The sequence below is a fragment of the Marmota marmota genome, unplaced genomic scaffold (genome assembly GCF_001458135.2).
Source record: "Marmota marmota marmota unplaced genomic scaffold, marMar, whole genome shotgun sequence".
Classification (NCBI taxonomy): Eukaryota; Metazoa; Chordata; class Mammalia; order Rodentia; family Sciuridae; genus Marmota; species Marmota marmota.
In genome coordinates, this window is record NW_025999853.1 from 39,496,625 (window position 1) to 39,515,255 (window position 18,631).

The following is an 18,631-nucleotide window of genomic DNA, read 5'->3' on the forward strand; positions in this document are numbered from 1 at the left end:
AAAGAACTGCTGAACTGGCATTTTATATAACATGGTATATTCTTCATGGTGTACCTTCTAATTAAAGGAACATATTAATAGTAATGTCAGATTTTTTTTTTTTAAATTTTTTATTGTGGGTTGTTCAAAACATTACAAATTTCTTGACATATCATATTCCACACTTTGATTCAAGTGGGTTATGAACTCCCACCTTCACCCCATACACAGATTGCAGAATCACATCAGTTACACATCCATTGATTTACAAATTGCCATCCTAGTGTCTGTTGTGCTCCGCTGCCTTTCCCATCCTCCACCCTCCACCCTCCCCACCTCTCCCCTCCCCTCCCCTCCTCTCTCTCTACCTCCTCCACTGTATAACCCTGAGGGTCTCCTTCTATTACCATGCAATTTCCCTTCTCTCTCCCTTTCCCTCCCACCTCTCATCCCTGTTAAATGTTAATCTTCTTCTCCTGCTCTTCGTCCCTACTCTGTTCTTAGTTACTCTCCTTATATCAAAGAAGACATTTGGCATTTGTTTTTTAGGGATTGGCTAGCTTCACTTAGCATAATCTGCTCTAATGCCATCCATTTCCCTGTAAATTCTATGATTTTGTCATTTTTTAATGCAGAGTAATACTCCATTGTGTATAAATGCCACATTTTTTTTATCCATTCGTCTATTGAAGGGCATCTAGGTTGGTTCCACAGTCTTGCTATTGTGAACTGTGCTGCTATGAACATCGATGTAGCAGTGTCCCTGTAGCATGCTCTTTTTAGGTCTTTAGGGAATAGACCAAGAAGGGGAATAGCTGGGTCAAATGGTGGCTCCATTCCCAGCTTTCCAAGAAATCTCCATACTGCTTTCCAAATTGGCTGCACCAATCTGCAGTCCCACCAGCAATGTACAAGTGTACCCTTTTCCCCACATCCTCGCCAGCACTTGTTGTTGTTTGACTTCCTAATGGCTGCCAATCTTACTGGAGTGAGATGGTATCTTAGGGTGGTTTTGATTTGCATTTCTCTGACAGCTAGAGATGGTGAGCATTTTTTCATGTACTTGTTGATTGACTGTATGTCCTCCTCTGAGAAGTGTCTGTTCAGGTCCTTGGCCCATTTGTTGATTGGGTTGTTTGTTCTCTTATTGTCTAATTTTTTGAGTTCTTTGTATACTCTGGATATTAGGGCTCTATCTGAAGTGTGAGGAGTAAAGATTTGTTCCCAGGGTGTAGGCTCCCTATTTACCTCTCTTATTGTTTCTTTTGCTGAGAAAAAACTTTTTAGTTTGAGTAAGTCCCATTTGTTGATTCTAGTTATTAACTTTTGTGCTATGGATGTCCTATTGAGGAATTTGGAGCCCGACCCCACAGTATGTAGATCGTAGCCAACTTTTTCTTCTATCAGACGGCGCGTCTCTGATTTGATATCAAGCTCCTTGATCCATTTTGAATTAACTTTTGTGCATGGCGAGAGAAAGGGGTTCAGTTTCATTTTGTTGCATATGGATTTCCAGTTTTCCCAGCACCATTTGTTGAAGATGCTATCCTTCCTCCATTGCATGCTTTTAGCCCCTTTATCAAATATAAGATAGTTGTAGTTTTGTGGATTGGTTTCTGTGTCCTCTATTCTGTACCATTGGTCCACCTGCCTGTTTTGGTACCAGTACCATGCTGTGTTTGTTACTATTGCTCTGTAGTATAGTTTGAAGTCTGGTATCGCTATACCGCCTGATTCACACTTCCTGCTTAGCATTGTTTTTGCTATTCTGGGTCTTTTATTTTTCCATATGAATCTCATGATTGCTTTCTCTATTTCTACAAGAAATGCCGTTGGGATTTTGATTGGCATTGCATTAAACCTATAGAGAACTTTTGGTAATATCGCCATTTTGATGATGTTAGTTCTGCCAATCCATGAACAGGGTATATTTTTCCATCTTCTAAGATCTTCTTCGCCTGCTACTCTGTAAATTTGAAGAACTTCTAGGCAAAATACATGGTCCAGGAAATACTTCTATTTAATTATAGTCTTTAGGACAAGAGTATACAGAATGGGAGACTCAACTTAATTGACTTCACAGTTTCATCATAAGGATTGGGTCAGAACCACAAAAAACATATGGAGCAAGGGTTGTCTGAAGCAAAGGACAGCTTTAGGACAGACAGATATTTAAACTTTACTTAGTTTGTACCTAACATTGTGAACTTGACATTTCTTTCTCACTCTTATTAATTATTTGCATATGTGTATGTGTGGGGGACTTTAGACACAAATATTCAACTATATTTTTGACTATTCAATGACATAAATTGTGTCCTATTTTATTTTCTGGTATGTGTTTACCACATTGCTTCTCTGTCCAGAGTAAACATTTGTATGTGTGAGTGTGTGTGTGTGTGTGTGTGTATAATTTATATATAAAACTGTATATACAATTTCACCCAGGCATTTACTTTTTAAATAAATGAATCCGTAGAATAATAAAACTGTAGCAATTTACTATCTTTTGCATTTTTATGAGTAAATAAGATGATACATGTATATGTTTATTGCCATTATTATTATTTATACCATAAGTATGCTAACGTGCATCCAAGTTATTTCAAATTTAAGATTATAGGCAGTTTCTATCACCAATCATAATTCAGAAGCACCCATTAAAGTTCCTTGAGAACTCTTTGGTCACCAAGCCCTGTTGAAACTCTCCACAACATGGAATGGATCTGATACTTGCACGTGGCTTCTCCATACCAGTTGGGAACCCTGAGCCAGTCTAGATCAACATTTAGCTCATCACTAGGCTTCTTGGTCTGTTTTTTTCCCTTCATCCACTGCTTTGTTCTTCTTATGGGCACGTCTGGTCTTCCCATTTTGATTCCAAGCTCCTCTGAATACAAAGAACATGAAATATTATCTTGGTATCTCTCTTTTCTAGTTATTTATTGCTGTGTAACAACTTGAGCCCCAATTTAGCGGTTTAAAACAGCAGTCATTGGGTCAATCACCATAGCCTCTGTAATTTGGGGAGAGCTTGGAGGAGAAACTCTTAGGGTCTGGCCTGTGGCTGCAGTCAGATGGGGGCTGGAGCTAGGACTGTGGGGGGTGAGAACTGGAGTAGCTGAGGGCTACTGAAATCTACCAATATTCGTGGAGTCCCAGGGCTTCTTTTGTACTCTCTCCACAGGGTAATTTGGGCTGCATCTCGAAGCAGGGCAGCCTTAGTGCCACAAAACTGATTGATCCAATGGCAGCTAAAAATTGCAAGAGAGAACACAGGGAAACAAGGTATACCCTATCATGGCCTAGCCTCAGAAGCTTCAGTGCGCTACTTCTACCCAACTCTGTTGATCACTAGAGTCACAAAAGTGACCCAATTTGAAGGAGGAGGGAATACAGACCATTCTTCTCAGTAGTAATGTTAAATCTGGATTTTAAGAAGAGCATGTGGGATGGGAGTTAATTTTATGGTTGATTGGAAAATGCAATCTGCTATGCCATCAGAATTTTTGACATGATGCTTTGTAAAAGGTACAAAGTTCCATCAAACATTTACCTGCACAGTAAATGTTTGCCAAATAAGCAAAATAAAAGCAATCTGCTTTAAAAGTGTCCATGTTAAAGACCAACACAGAGAACTTAAAAATTGTAAAAAGGTAACAGTAAAAAAGGCCTTACTACAGCCTCTGATCCATCTCCTGATACTTGCCTACTCTATGAGTACTCATGTGATTTCAAAAGAATCAGGAGAGATATCATTAACTCCGATCTGCCTTGTTAACCCCATCTCTGTAGGCTGGCACTAGGGAGTGTTATTTGCATTATTTATAGGGAAATCTGTGTGTCTTTTTCTACTTGATCTGTTTGCGGTAGATGTTGAGAATAAGCTCCCCTCTATCCTTAATCAGCTCCTCAAACATTTCCAAAGTCCTGCAGACCATGTTAATAGATAGCTCACATGTGTAAATCGTGACATTCACCAGTTCTGGAAATAAGGAGAACCAAATACTTCTGCTGAGATGAAGTGATTTATTACTGCAGTGCATTCCCACTTTGAGGAAGAGATAGACAGCAGTGCTGTCTATGCAACTAGATGGAAGAAAGCACTCAAAGAAATCTTTAAACAAAAGCCTCCCACTCAAAACAGAATAGAGTTACAAGATAGAGTCACTAGAGTCATGAGATATATATTTTTTTCAATAGAAGAGTCTTAGATTTCCTCAGCAAACCATCTCAGATAAAGAAAAGGAAGTTAAGTCATTTGATGTGACTAAATTTTCATTGTAAATTAGTGCTGCTTTGTTTAATGTTGTCTATCAGATCTATTGATAAGCAAAACAATTTAAGGTTAAAAAAAAAAGCCAAAAATCAAAAAAGAAAATTTTGTGAAAATTGTGTCAAAATTTTTTCCTTGATTTTTTTTCAGCTAGTTTTGTTTCAAATAGATCCCAATGTTATTCTAAACTAATATTTTGAAACTTGTCTATGGAAATAAGCATTAAATAAGAAATGGGCTCTGTGAACTATGCTGAGATAAAAATAAATATTAACAGGTGTTTTTACCATGACACTTCTCAGTGCCTTTAATAAGCTCACATTTACTGTGACTATTTAAAGGAAGCATTTCTCAGTTGTGCCCTGCCAGGGTTTGACTGGTTTGTCCCCCAACACAAGGGTGCTTAACCACTGAATCGGTCTTCAGTGCAGCAATATAAGAGGTGGTAGAACTTTTAAGAGGTGGGGCCTCATGAGAGGTGGTAACATTTTGGGGGGCACTCCTCTCAGGAGGGATTAAAATAGTTTGGGTGGGGCCCTAATTAGTTCATACAAGAGTGGGCTTTATAAATTACTCTGTGGCTTCCTTTCTTATCTTGTAATCTCTACTTCTTATATATGCTCTCATCATGTTGCCATCTATGATGAGGCCCTGATCAGAGGCCAAACACATGTGTCTGCTTCCTTTGGGATTTTTACCCTCCAAAATTATAAGCAAAAGAAACCAATTCTCTTTGTAATGTATGCCTTAAGTATTGTGTAACAGTAATGAAAAATGGACTGAAAACAGAAAATTGGTGGCAAGGAGAATGTTGCTATAATAATACCTGAAATTGTAGAAGCAACTTTGGAACTATGTTATTAGCAGAGGTTGGAATTTTTGGAGGACCAGGGCTAGAAGAAAATCAGCATGATGTAAGCAGTGTTTTGGGTGGTTCTGTCAGGGTGTAGAAGATGAAGAGATGATAAAAATGGGGATCCTATTGGAGATTGAAGAAAAGGCTTTCCCTGTTTTAAGTAGCAAAGAATTTGGTTGCATTTAGGTCCAACCAAATTTAAAAGTGGTGACCTAGGATATTTGAGAAAGAAATTCTAAGCAGTGAAAATTCAGCTGTCCCTTGGCCATTATTGACCAATTTCAGTGAGATTTACAGTAAGACTTGGGTGTAAAAGGAAACAGCACACGATTTGTAAAAATCTCAACCTGGCCACGGAACAGGTGAGGGGCAAAAAAGCACATAGAGTGTGGCCAAAGGATTACTCCTTGAATAGGTCAACATGAATGCTGATCATTAGAATGACTGGAAAAATTCTTTGGCCATCCTTCCCATCATAGACCCAGAGGCCTAGAAAGAGACTTGTTTCAGAGAATAGCCCCTAGGCATTCTCCACGGGTTAGGTTCCCAGAGCTGCCTCTGGATTCTGTTCCTAGCCTTCTGGCAAAGTGGCCACTGCAACTGTGGGAAAAGCAGGCCCAGGCCCAGCTCATGCCAGTGACAAACCTTGGTGACATTCATGTGGTACTGATTCTGCAGGTGTGCAGAGCTATGGGTCCATGGAAGGGAAGCTTCCACCAAAATTTCAAAGGAAAGTCTGGAAACTCAAATGGAGCTTGACTACAGGGCTGGAGTTGGAACAGATAACACTGCAGTAGGGTGATACCTGGAGGAACTGTGTGAGTAGATCTGTACCTGGGCCACCAGAAAGGTAGAGCAACCAACAGCATGCAACACCAGCCTTAGAAAGCTATAGACATCAGCTGGGTGCTGTGGTGCATGCTCGAAATACCAGAGGCTCAGTAGGCTGAGGTAGGAGGACCACAAGTTAGAGACCATCTTCAGCAATTTAATGTGACCCTGTCTCAAAACTAAAAGTAAAGAGAGCTTGGAATATAGCTCAGTGGTAAAGCACACCTGTATTCCATCCCCGGTACCAAAACTAAAAGGGAGAGAGAGAGAGAGAGAGAGAGAGAGAGAGAAGGGGATGGGGGAGAATGGGAGGGAAGGAAGAAGAGGGAGAGAAGAAAGAAAGAAAGTGAGCTACAGATGTCAGCATGCCATCTGAAACAGCAGTCAGGAGGGCTGCAACCATAAAAGCTATGGGCAGGGCTGCCCAAGGCCTTGGGGGCCCAAGTGTGCTACACGGTGTACAGGATGCTGAACTCTGCCTTGCTAAGTCTTAGTCTTGCCTTAGGGCTGGTTATTCCTTTCTATTTCCCATTTCTCTTTTTTCGGATTGGAAATTTTTATCCTATTCCTGTGCTTCCATTGTATCTTAGATATTGATAACTTGTTTATTTTATTTTATTTATTTATTTTTTATTCTACAGCCTCACAATAGGAAAGAGGTTGCCATGAGACTTTAGACTTGGACTTCTGAGTGATAGTGTAATGAGGTAAGACCTCAGGACTATTGGGGGTGGGATGATTGTTTTTGTCTGTGAGAAGGACATGAATCTTGGGGCCCAGGGGAAGAACCATGACTTGTATGTGTTTTTCCCCACAAGGGTTCATGAGTTGGAATCTTGGTCCCCAGTGGGGCAATGTTAAGAGGTGGTAGAACTTCAAAGAGGTGGAGCCTAGGGGGAGGTGTTTAGGTCATTGGAGGCATCACCCTCAGAAAGGGACTAATGTAGTTCCCTGGAACCCCGGTTAGTGCCATAGAGTGTGTTGTTATAAAAGAATAAGTCTGACCCCTGGAATCACTCTCTGGCCTCCTGTTTCATCATGTGATCCTTCTCCTATGTACTGCACTGTGAGATCATCCAAGGCCCTCACCAGAGCAGAGCAGAGGCTGGTATCACATTCTTGAACCTTCAGAACTCTGAAGTAGATAACTTTCTTTTCTTATACATTTTTGCAGCCACAGATATTTTGTCATTAGTAGAAAACTGAGTAATACACACCCCTTTGTTCAAAAGCATTTCTCAAGTCTGGTATACTCTAGATGTTGCTTCAAGAAACGCTGAAATATTCCTCCTCAGAAGGCTATCATCTAGAAATGTTTCAGTTTTTAGGAGTGCCTTTGACAAAAAGGCAGACCAACAGCTGTGTGAGGGATTTCCAGGTCCCAAAGGGATGCTTGAGCAGCCATTGGTCCACATATCTTTCAGATGGTATTTTGCCTATTTTTTCTTTATGAATATGATAAATGAAATAGTCAACTAAAACTGTAATCTTTCGGGGGCCTGAACAGGAGCTGAGCACGCCCCCTTAGCCTTGAGTAATGGGGGTGTGTGGAACTGGCATCACACGCAGTGCCAAGCAGGGCTGGGCAAGGAAGTGCAGCTCTGGGATTGGGTGTCACTCAGTGGGACTGGGCTACACCCCGCTGTTTGTTATAACACAATCTCTTGCCTTACTTGGGTGGAATATTCTATCGAATGTCTTCCCCTAATAAGTTCTGGGGTCTGGGTGCGCTTGCTCTCTTGCCTCTTGCCTCCCTTGCTCCTCTTTCCCTCCAGCATGGGAGCTGACACCTGAGGTCTCAGAGCCACCCCTGACCCTCCAAAAAGGTATTTTGTGTTTGTGTGGTCTTTTGGTTGCCAGCCCAATTCACGCGGAGTGACCCTGAATCCGTCACCTGTGCAGGACATGGGCGATAGAAATCCTGAATTAGGTGAGGGTTATTTGGTAAAATACACATATTCTAGAGCTTAGTGTTGTAATAACTGGAGAATTTTTTCATAAACCATTTAGAGGAGTTTCAACCACGGAGTTTAAATTCCTCTTGTGTTTCTGAGTTGCAACAGTTAGTAACTTCACTCAAGCAAAATGGAGACTCTTAGCCAAACAAGATTTACATTCAAAATAAGTACAGAGATCTGCATGTAGAAACTTAGCATTTTGCTATAAAGCAAATATGAACCTCCAAAGCTGTGAGACTGCAGCATGAGCAGATTACATAACTAGAGGATAAGCTTGGTTAACCCTCAGGCATTTGCAAATCAACATAGGCCTTTAATTGTTATTAATTTTACATATAACTTGTATGTATTTTGTAGGAATAAATAAATCAGCTATGGTTGCATTCAACAGTAAGTAGCAAAGATCTTCACAATCACGGATTAGTTAAATACAATTGTTATATTTGCTCACATAACAGAGTCTGGAGGTAGCAATTTGGCGCCAACATCATGCTTTAAGGATTCCATTGAGGAATCTAGTTTCTTTTCTTGTCATAACATATCTCTGCCTCTACTTTGGGTTAAGTAGTTTCCCTTGGTTACAAGATGGCTGCCGGACCTATGGACATCATAACTAGGCAAGCCAACAGAGAAAGAACAAAGGCACATGCCATTTAAATTTATGTCTTTTTTCAATTCAGAAAATCTATATTTTTCTTTAAAAAAATTTTTTAAATTTTTTTTTAGTTGTAGGTGGACACACAATATCTTTATTTCATTTTTATGTGGTGCTGAGGATCGAACCCATGGCCTCACATGTGCACTCTACCACTGAGCCACAACCCTAACCCTAAAATCTGTATTTTTCTTAAAAGTCCTATTTTAGATTTCATTTTTCATCTTAACGCTCAGTTATGTAACCACTGCTGTCTATAAGATAACATAAAACATCAGGTATCTTATTTTTTAAAGCTGGGGACATTGCTGTGACCAATAATAAAAATAATAATAGGTGTGTGGCAGAATCTCTTTCTGGTTTGATGGAAGGCTGTGATTGCTCAGACCTTCCTTCAACATTCACAGTAACTCTCATGTGATCACTGTTCCCATGAGACAGTGGAGAGCATCTCCATGTGCACACCTCATGTGTTCCCAGCATGATGCTCTCACTTGCACCTATACTTTCTGTTGTGGTTGATCAGACCCCTTCTAACAATGTGTATTTTGTAAAGCTTGGGGCCAGGACTTACAGGGATGCTCTTTTCAGCATGTTTCCCTGGTAATTCTAAAAGTAGATTCTCAGGAAGTCTTTCTGTGTGTTTCCACGAACCCAAATAATTAGCTTGCAATCATTTAAAACCTGCCTTGCTTGTCAGTGCTGTGCTAGAGACTATATTGAGGTTAAAAAGGAAATGGAATAACAGCCAGCACTTCCTCCCTCCTCCCACCCTTCTGTTGCCACCCCACGACTCCTGATGCTTCTGTGCTCTCAATTCTGGCTCTGCAGCTGTTTCTCCAGGGACAAGAATATTAAGGAAAATGCCAGAGGTGTATGGTGGGAAGGATAAGGAGGGGGTGGGCAAAAGTTACTGTTTCCTTCTTTAATCATCACCGAACATCTCAAAAGATACTGCCATTTTTTTCTCTATCTTGAAATCCTAGCACGATGTCATCAATGTTTAGTGTGATTGACATTTCTCTTTGATGTGCTTTTAAGAAGAAGAACACGTAAGTTATCTTTCATTTTTAAGTGTCTTTCCTGCTTTTAACACTTCCTTTATCCACTCTTTTGGAAAAGGGAGGGAGACAAGTGCATGGGAAATCATGGAAGGAAATAATGTGAATTCTAGAAAGAGCTCAACACTAACTTACTAGGGGAAGGTACTTGGGAAAATTACACATAAACTCTCTAGTTTCTTTTACTAGTTATCTATGTAACAAAATTACCCTGAAGCTTAGTGGCTTAAATAGGAAACATAAAGAGGGTTTCTGTGGGTCAAGAATCAAGGTGAGACTCAGCTAGGTATCTCTGGCTCAAGGCCTTTCTTGAAGATATATTCAAGGTATTGGCCCCGGGCTGTGGTCTCACCTGAAGGCTTGCCTGGGGAAGATCTGCTTCCAAGCTCTCTCCCGTGTTTGATGTCAGGATTCAGTTTCTTGGGACCTGTTGGTATAAGGGTCTTAGTGATTTTATGACTTTCCTCCCTCATTCTCCTTCCTGGAACCCTGTCTGTGGGCACCAACATGGGAGCTTGTTGTCCCCCAGAACAAAGGTTCAGAGAGATACAGAGTGACAGTGAGAAAAATGAGCCACAGTTTTTCTGTAAACTGGTCTTGGAAGTGGCATCCCAGTATCTTTATCCTGTTCTGTCTGTTAGAAGGCAGTCAGTAGGTCTAGCTTATACCCAAGGGGAAGGGATTTCACACAAGCATGAACTCCAGGAGCAGGGATCTTGGGGAGACATCTTAGGAGTGGCTCCCTTCGACCTCAGTCCCCTTTGATCCTACCAGCTCTGGAAACTAGTAATTCATGGTTCCAAGAATACACTTCAAGTCAGCCCTGGACTATGAGTTTATGAAGCCAGGAACTGTTTCTTTACCCATACATCCTCAGCACCAGCACAGGACCTGGTCCACAGTAGGTGCTTATGGATTTCATTCATTTAACAAACACTTATTAATCACCTAATATGTGTCATGTCATGAACTGGGTGATAGGGACATGCCATCTATGACCTGCACAGACATCTAAACTAGAGGTCGCTCCAGTGAAATTCCCAAGGCATTAGAATAAAACGCAGACACACAATTTACCTTTAAATCAAGCCCCTGGGTGGCTCCTTTGCCCTGGGCCTCAAGCTCCCAAAATGGGAGAGTGAGGAATCTCATGAGAGGCTGGCGAGAGATCAAGCACATTTCGGAGTGGACTTTTATAGGGGGGACTCTAGATTCTTTAGAAATTTCCATCCAATGAAGGTCAAGGGGGGCAGAGTTACAAGGACAGGTGAGGTAACTTGATCCCTGGGGATATAGGAAGGCACACCCATGCATGAAGACACATTGCATTTTTTCAACCCTAAAGATTGGGGCTACTGTCTTTGGTTACCTAAGCAACCAGATCACAGGGTGACCGACTGACTGTGCCACACTGATCAAAAGGGGAGGCAAACGCAGGTCACATGCTATGTCGGCCTCCCACAGGGACATACTGTAATCAAGATAGACGTTAAGTTTCATTCTGGCAAGGAAAGACATTCAACAAATGAACAAACCAGTAGATGAATAAGATATTATCACACAGAGAGAAGAAATCAATGTTTCAAACTGGGAAAAAGTGCTTACCACCTATATTATACACATTGTTTTAACAATCTTCCTTGAGGAGTTTTAACAAATCAGTTATCACAAATCAGCTAAATATGCCAACATATTTGTTTGCAGTAAAAATTTGAAAGGAACAAAATAGGTTCAGTGTCACAAGTTGTCTATGATCTGGAGATTAAAACACAATTAAAGCACAACTTAATTATTCTTTTAAAATTGCTGTTGTCATTTTTTAATAATACTAGCCAGAGTTATTTGGGGAAACTGGGTTTTCTCACAGACCCTTGGAGGAAGCAAATGTTGCTTTTGCTTTTCTGGAGGGCCCTGTGACAAGATGTGTCCACATCCTAGAATGAGGGCATAGCTTTCTTGTATCCATATGACCACAGCATAAGAGTGTGGTGGTGGAATGAGCCTGCCTGGGTGCAGGGTGGGTCAGCCAAGTTCTCCAAGAGGAGAGGACTTCTGAGCTGAGCAGGAATTAATATGGCCCTATAGGGTCTGGGATGTGAAGTGCTGAAGGCAAAAAATGAAAAGGTAGTATCTTTCAGGATAAAGAAGCATCCTGCACTAAGGCATAGGGTCTAGGGATGTGAGAAAGTGTGGGAGTCAACGAGAGGGAGGATCTGGACAATGCCCCATATTCTTTTTGTCAGCTGGTTGGCGACAAAGTCATTACCAAGAGATGAAAACAGGAAACACTCCTGCCTTGCTCATGTAGGAGAATCAGATGGCTCCAAGCCCTTTTGTGGCCACCGAATGAAGTAAATAACCGGGAGATTCATCTCTCCCACCCATTCCTCTTCAGTGCATTTTTTTAAATCAGAGCCTCAGATATTGGAAGAGATCCTGGTGTCTATCCTCCATCTTCTGAATTATATTGAAAAATCAGTGCCAAAATAGGACCATGAAAATAGCTATGGTTTTTGCATGTTAACACTTAACAAATTAGTACTTTTATTGTATGCACACACGTATATGCATATTTTGATGACTTGTACAACATGTTTGAGGTCATGAGAGTCAGACCCCAGCAAAGGGCTCACCTGCCCGCTTCCTCCAGAGCCTGGCAACCCATGTCACCTCCAGGCCAGCTTCTGCTCTCAAGGGCAAGTTTCCTTCATTTCCCTGTTAGGAAAGAGTGTTTCCTTGGTGGCATTAAGAAAAGAGCAGCAGGTGGCCTCTTTGTTCCTTCCTCCTTCTCCCATGCATGTGCTGAGAGATTCAAGTGTCATCAGGCAGGTAGAGAAGTACTTCTAATGTCATCTTTTAAAGAAATGAAATGAATTTAGAGTAGCTGCATACTGGCTAGAGTCTGTTATTTTTTCCCGGATCTTGACCCGTGGCAGTTTTGTAATGTTTTATAGGACAATTTGGACTCCTTGAAGATTTTTGTAGATGATATATATATATATGTATATATATATATATTGGTACCAGGGATTGAATTAAGGGGTGCTTAACCACTGAACCATATCCCCATCCCTTTTTATTTTTTATTTTGTGAGAGGGCCTTCCTAAGCTGCTGAGGCTGGCCTCAAACTTACCATCCTCCTACCTCAGCCTCCTGAGCCACTGGGATTAAAAGTGTGCACCACCACACCCAACTGAGAAAGTATGTCTGTTTATTGGTTTATTTGTTTTTTTTTAAAATTGGTAAATCTGACTAAACATGGAATTATCTTTGTTCTAGATTAAACTCATTTATTTTAGAACTGAAACTTCATTTATTTTAGTGCTATGTTTTGAATGTATTCTCCCAAATTTCTATGCTGAAACTTAATCCCAATGACATGATGTTAAGAGGTGAGGTCATGAAGAGATGCTTAAGCCCCTTACTGGAATTAGGGTCCTCATAAAAGAACTTGAGAGGGTGGGTTTACTTCCTTATTCTTACACCTTGTGAGAACACAATGATCCTCCCCTCTGGAGGATGCAGTAACAAGGTGCCATCTTGGAAGCAGAAGAGCAGCCCTCACCAGCTGTGCAGCCTATTGTCACCATGACTGTGAACTTCTCAGCCTCCAGAACCGTGAGAAATAAATCCCCATTGTCCGTAAGTTACTAAGTCTGTAGAATTTTTTATGGCTGCACAAGTGGACGAAGACAAATAGTAATATGAGTTCTCAGGCTTTCTACTTATTCTTGTGTCAGTATTGGTAAGTTGTATTTTTCTACAAATATGTACACATTTCATCTAAATTTTCAACTTTTTGGCATAATATTATGTACAATATTCTTATTACCTTTTAAACAACTGCCTGTTCTATAGCAATCGTTGATTTTTGCTTCTTAGTATCAACTACTTATCATTTTTTGCTCTTTTTCTTGATCAGTCTCACCAAACAACAAACTTCTTATTTTACTGTCATTTCTAGTATATATTTATTTTCTACTTATTTTACTTACCCTTATCCTACTTTCTTTCTTTCTTTTATTCTATTATTACTTGAGAAGGATGGTTAACTCATTTCTTGTGGTTTTTTTTTTTATTTTCCTATAATGTCATTTTAGGCTATGTGGTTTTTATTAATTACTGCTTTAACTGCATTCCACAAATTTTTGTACATAATATTCTATTATTTGGATCAAAATATTTTCTAATTCTTATCATGATTTACTTTTTACTTATAGGCTGTTTATAACTGCATTTCTTAATTTCCAAACATAAAATAAATTTATATTTTTTAATTGATTCTTCAGCACAACTTTACTAACTCTACTCATTTCAATCTTGTAATATAAAGTATGAAATCAATTTTGTCAATCATCTATGTGTTCAGCAGTTGTTTAAATATGTCCAATAGGTTAAGTTTGTTAATAATGTCTTCAAATCTGCACTTCACAAATTTTGTTTATTTTATATACACATATATATATACATATATATATATATATATACACACACACACACACACACATGCACATACATACACACACGTGTTTGTGTGTGTGTGTGTGTGTGTGTGTATGAAATAAAAAAGTATATTTCAAATCTCTCACTATGACTGGGAATTTGTTGACTTTTCCCGATACTTGTGTTAATTTTTGAAATGGGTATTAAGTATGTACAAATAAGAAAATTCTCATATCTTTTGGGTGAATTGAACTTTTAACTACTGTAAACTGAGCCTCCTTTTCTTTAGTAATCTTATGTAATGGTCCAACAGCTTTCTTTTAATTAATGCTTTTATGATAGAACTTTTACCTTGTTACTTTCAGTTTTTTCACATGTCCATGTTTTAGATATGTCTTTGGCAAGTAACCTATATTTAAGCATTATGCTATTTTAAATCTTTTCTGAGAATTTTTTTCTTTTGACTAGAACATTTAGTCTGTTTACATTTAATGCAATTATTAATAATTTGGTTTCAGTTATGCAATCTCTAAATTTGCCAACTATTCTGTATTACTTTTCCTCCTCTTTCTTGCCTACTTCTGGATTTTTAATTTTTTTGTGATTGTATTTTTCCCTCTAAATTTGACAGTTTTATACTTTTTGTCTTAAATAATTATTGTAGAAACTACAGCATCCTTCTGTGACCTGCCAAAGTCGAATGTCAAATTTCATGCTTACTTACTCTCCTCTTAGATAATACCAAGCTGTTAGAACTCTGTTTTTAACCTAATTCACTCTCTCACTTATATGCAATATATAGTATTCTCTCTCTATGTACTATTTTGCAATTTCCACAAGACATTATTATTAGTGTTTTACATGTTCAACTTTCATTTAGATTGATCTACATATTTATCACTTTCATTGCCCTTCATTCCTTACACTTCTCTAAATTTGCATCAGGCATTAATTTTCTTTCTGTCCAAATCTCCTTTCGTATAGATTATTTTGTGGCATAATCTTTCAGTATCTGATTGTCTGAAAATATCTTTATTTAGTTTCACCTTCTTTCTTGAAGAATATTTTCAAGGGATAAAAGTTCTAAGTTGGTAGTTACACCAATATGTCACTTAACAACCAGGACATATTGTGAGAAATGCTTCATAATGTGATTTTTCTCATTATACAAACACCAGAGAGTACTTACCAAACTAAGATGGCTGTGACATCACCAGGCAATATAATCTTATGGGGCAGTATCAAATACACAGTCCCTTGCTGACGGAAGTGTTGCTATGCCACATGTGACTACATTTCCTTTTCAGTACACTGAAGTTATTTTGCTAGCTTCCAACTTCCATGGTTCTTATTGAGAAGTCAGCTGTTAGTCTAGCTGTTGTTCCTCCAAAGAAAATCTGTCTCTCTTTTTTCTGGTTGCTTTTCAGCTTTATTTTTCCACAATTCACTATGTGAATTTGGGTTTCTTTTTTCTTTTTCTTTTTAAAATCCTACTTGAGATGTTCAACTTCTTAGAGTGAATTGATGTCTTTCACCAGTTCTGGGTTACTTTGAATCATTATCTCTAAGTTGCCCCTGCCAAGTTTCTAGCTTCTCTCTTCCAGTTAAAAATATATTAAATCTGTTCACATATCCTAGGTCTCTTACTTTCTTTCTACATTTTTCCATCTTTTGTGGCTTTATGCTTCTTTCTGACTAAATTCTTCTCACCTATTTTTTTTCTCTTCAGCTGTGTTTAATTTGCTTCTAAACCTGTCCACTTAGTTTTTAATTTTTATTTTTGTCATTTTTAGTTCTAGAATTCCATTTTTTGTCTTATTGCAGGTTATAGCTTCTGTTCCTTAAAACTTTATGCCCTTCCTTTTGCTCCTTGAATACACCAAACACTTTTGTTTCATATTCTGTGTCTGATAATTATAATACCAGGGTCCCTCAGGGTTTCATTTTCTGGTCTTTTTGATGGACTCTTGCTTATGGTTTCTTTACTGCAATGTACTTTTACTTCTTGTGTATTTGGAAACTTATTTGTAGAAACAATTTGAGGCATAAATTAAAGTTACCTTCTTCCAGAGAGGATTTTTACTTTTCTCAGCCAGGTTCAGAGAGTGCTAGTTGTGCACTGCAATTTTAATTTAGTTGCAAAGTTTGAAGTTCCCATGTTGTTCTGTGATGCAAAGCTGGGATTCGGTCATTGTGAGGACATGCAGATTCTTTTTAGCTTATGGTGGGCTACACCTTGATAAGCCTGTCACCAGTAAAATATTGCAATTGGAAAATGCAATTAAGATACCTAACTTTCTGAATATCATAGCTTAGCAACACAGTATACTGTAAAGCATCAGTTGTTTAACCTGTGTGAGAAAAAAAAATCATATATATTATTGAGCCAGTTATTATGACAGAAATTTCAATTTCCCTACTTCCATGTTACCTAAATTATAAGCTCTGTAATTTCTACCTCTTATACTCTTCTCTTCCTCTCTATAAAATGCTCATCCTTGTGAATAAAAAGGTATCAAGCAGTTATTTTTTTTATCCTATAACTTCTGTAGCAGGAGTGCCAGATTATGATTGCTTTATATGTAGTTTGTAACCCCTTTGGAGAGGATAATATAATATGTCATTGTAATTGCTCTGTCTGTTTCCATAATTCACCCACTTCTGTCAATATTTGCTAAGCATTTACTACATAACCAGACATTTTTCTAGGCACTGAGGATATGGGGTGAATAGGGCAAATATGCTTACTGTCCTCATGGGGTTTGCAGACTCAGATAAAATAACAGTCCTTCCAGAATATATTTCCAGACTAATTCACTAAAAGTACATAGCTTAAAGATTGACGGAACAGTCACCCTAATCAGAGTTCTTAAAGCTAAGCCATGGAAACCAATTCTTTCTGACTTAAGGAGAAAGTGAATTTTTTGAAATGGCATCAGTTAGCTCGCAGAATCATCAGGAAAGCTGGAGAACCAGACTCAAAATTGGCAGGAACAAGGGCGGCCAGGCAACAGATAGGACCATATTTCATGCCATAAATCAGGTTCAGAGTGGACTTGTTGCCCCCACCACCCTACCCTGTTTATCACAGCTAACAGTTCCCCTGCCAGAGATGACTCTGGAAGCCTCATGCATGGCTGCCCCACAGAATTCATGAGCTGTCACAGTGGCCACTCTAGCTAGGATACATTGTCCTATCCTGCTCCTTTGTGACTGTAACTCCTGACTCAGATTCAGAGTATGAGTGACTGGTTGGCTAAGCCTAGGGTCACATGATTATTCTAGTCACATGGGAGGCTGGAAAAGGGAGGATCTGGTATTTTATGGAAGGTTCCATAGTAACACACTGGCTCTACATCCCTATTAAACCTAAAACATAAGGAATTTCCCAAAATAGTAAGATAGTGAAGTTAATGAACAGCTAGTTTCACTGTCATTTATTGCACATAAGTTCCTACCATGCACTATGCTTAGAAATCTTTTTTTTTTTAATTTTAGCTGCAGATGGACACAGTATCTTCATTTATTCCTTTATTTTTTTCCATGGCGAACCCAGTACTTCACAGGTGTGAGGCCCAGCCCCAGCTCCTAGAAGACTTGATACATATCACTTCACATAATCTTTCTTTTTCTTTGGCTTTTTTTTTTTATTATACCAGGAATTGATCCCAGGGGCACTTAACCAATGAGGCACGTCCCCACATCCCCAAATCTTTTTATTTTTTCATTTTGAGTCAGGGTCCTACTAAGTTGCTTAGGGCTTCCCTAAGTTGCTGAGACTGGCTTTGAACTTGAGATTTTTCTGCCTTGGTCTCCTGAACTTCTAGGATTACAGGCATGCACCAGAGACACACCCAGAGACATAATATTTCTTAGAGAAATTAAATAACTTTACCAGGGTCCCATAGGCCTATTCCAGAGCTGGGTTTTTAAACCAGATCACCACGACCACAGAGCTCATGCCTAACTACCTTGTAACACTGCCTTCTCCTCACATGCCTATTTTTTGTTCTTAGGTTTAGGCTTAGGATCTTTTCCTGATTACAACTGAGACATTGGGGTCATCATTAGAATAAAACTTCCATTGCATATGGTATTTAAAATGATCATTAAAATTCAGAAAATCTTCCAAACAATTCATCAACATAATTCACTAATGTGCTAACTGTTGATTAATGCAGGCTGGTTGCTGTACATTACTGGCATCATAAATACTGTGTGATTTACTCATTAACAATCTTTTAAGATGCCATCTTCTTGGCTTGCTTAATGCCTATTAGAAATGAATTTCCAAAAATGGCATTTTTAACCCACAATGTCTTTCCTTCATTCTCATCAGAAGGAAGTAGAAAAAGAGAAAAAAAAAACAAAACAAAGTGTAGCTCAAGATAAAACATGTATATGCAAAAGCCCAAATGCAATACATTAAAGTATACTCCAGGTCTTTACCTAGCTAACCCTTTTTATGTGTGTGAGACAGTCATAAAAAACATTTCATCAGAATAAGGATCAAGAAAAGGACTATCTTCCATCTAGGTTGCAACTATGAATAAATCATCTCAAGTTTTGAG

The 18,631-nt window shown here is 38.9% G+C and overlaps 1 long non-coding RNA gene across 1 annotated transcript; it reads right to left on the reverse strand.

The window, feature by feature from the left end:
- Nucleotides 1-2,524: 2,524 nt before the first annotated feature.
- Nucleotides 2,525-11,261, reverse strand: LOC125616174. Its single transcript, XR_007346821.1, has 2 exons — nucleotides 9,969-11,261; nucleotides 2,525-2,869 (listed from the first exon to the last, which is right to left on the reverse strand). It is a non-coding gene; the product is annotated as an uncharacterized LOC125616174 (long non-coding RNA).
- Between the last annotated feature and the right edge of the window lie 7,370 nt (nucleotides 11,262-18,631).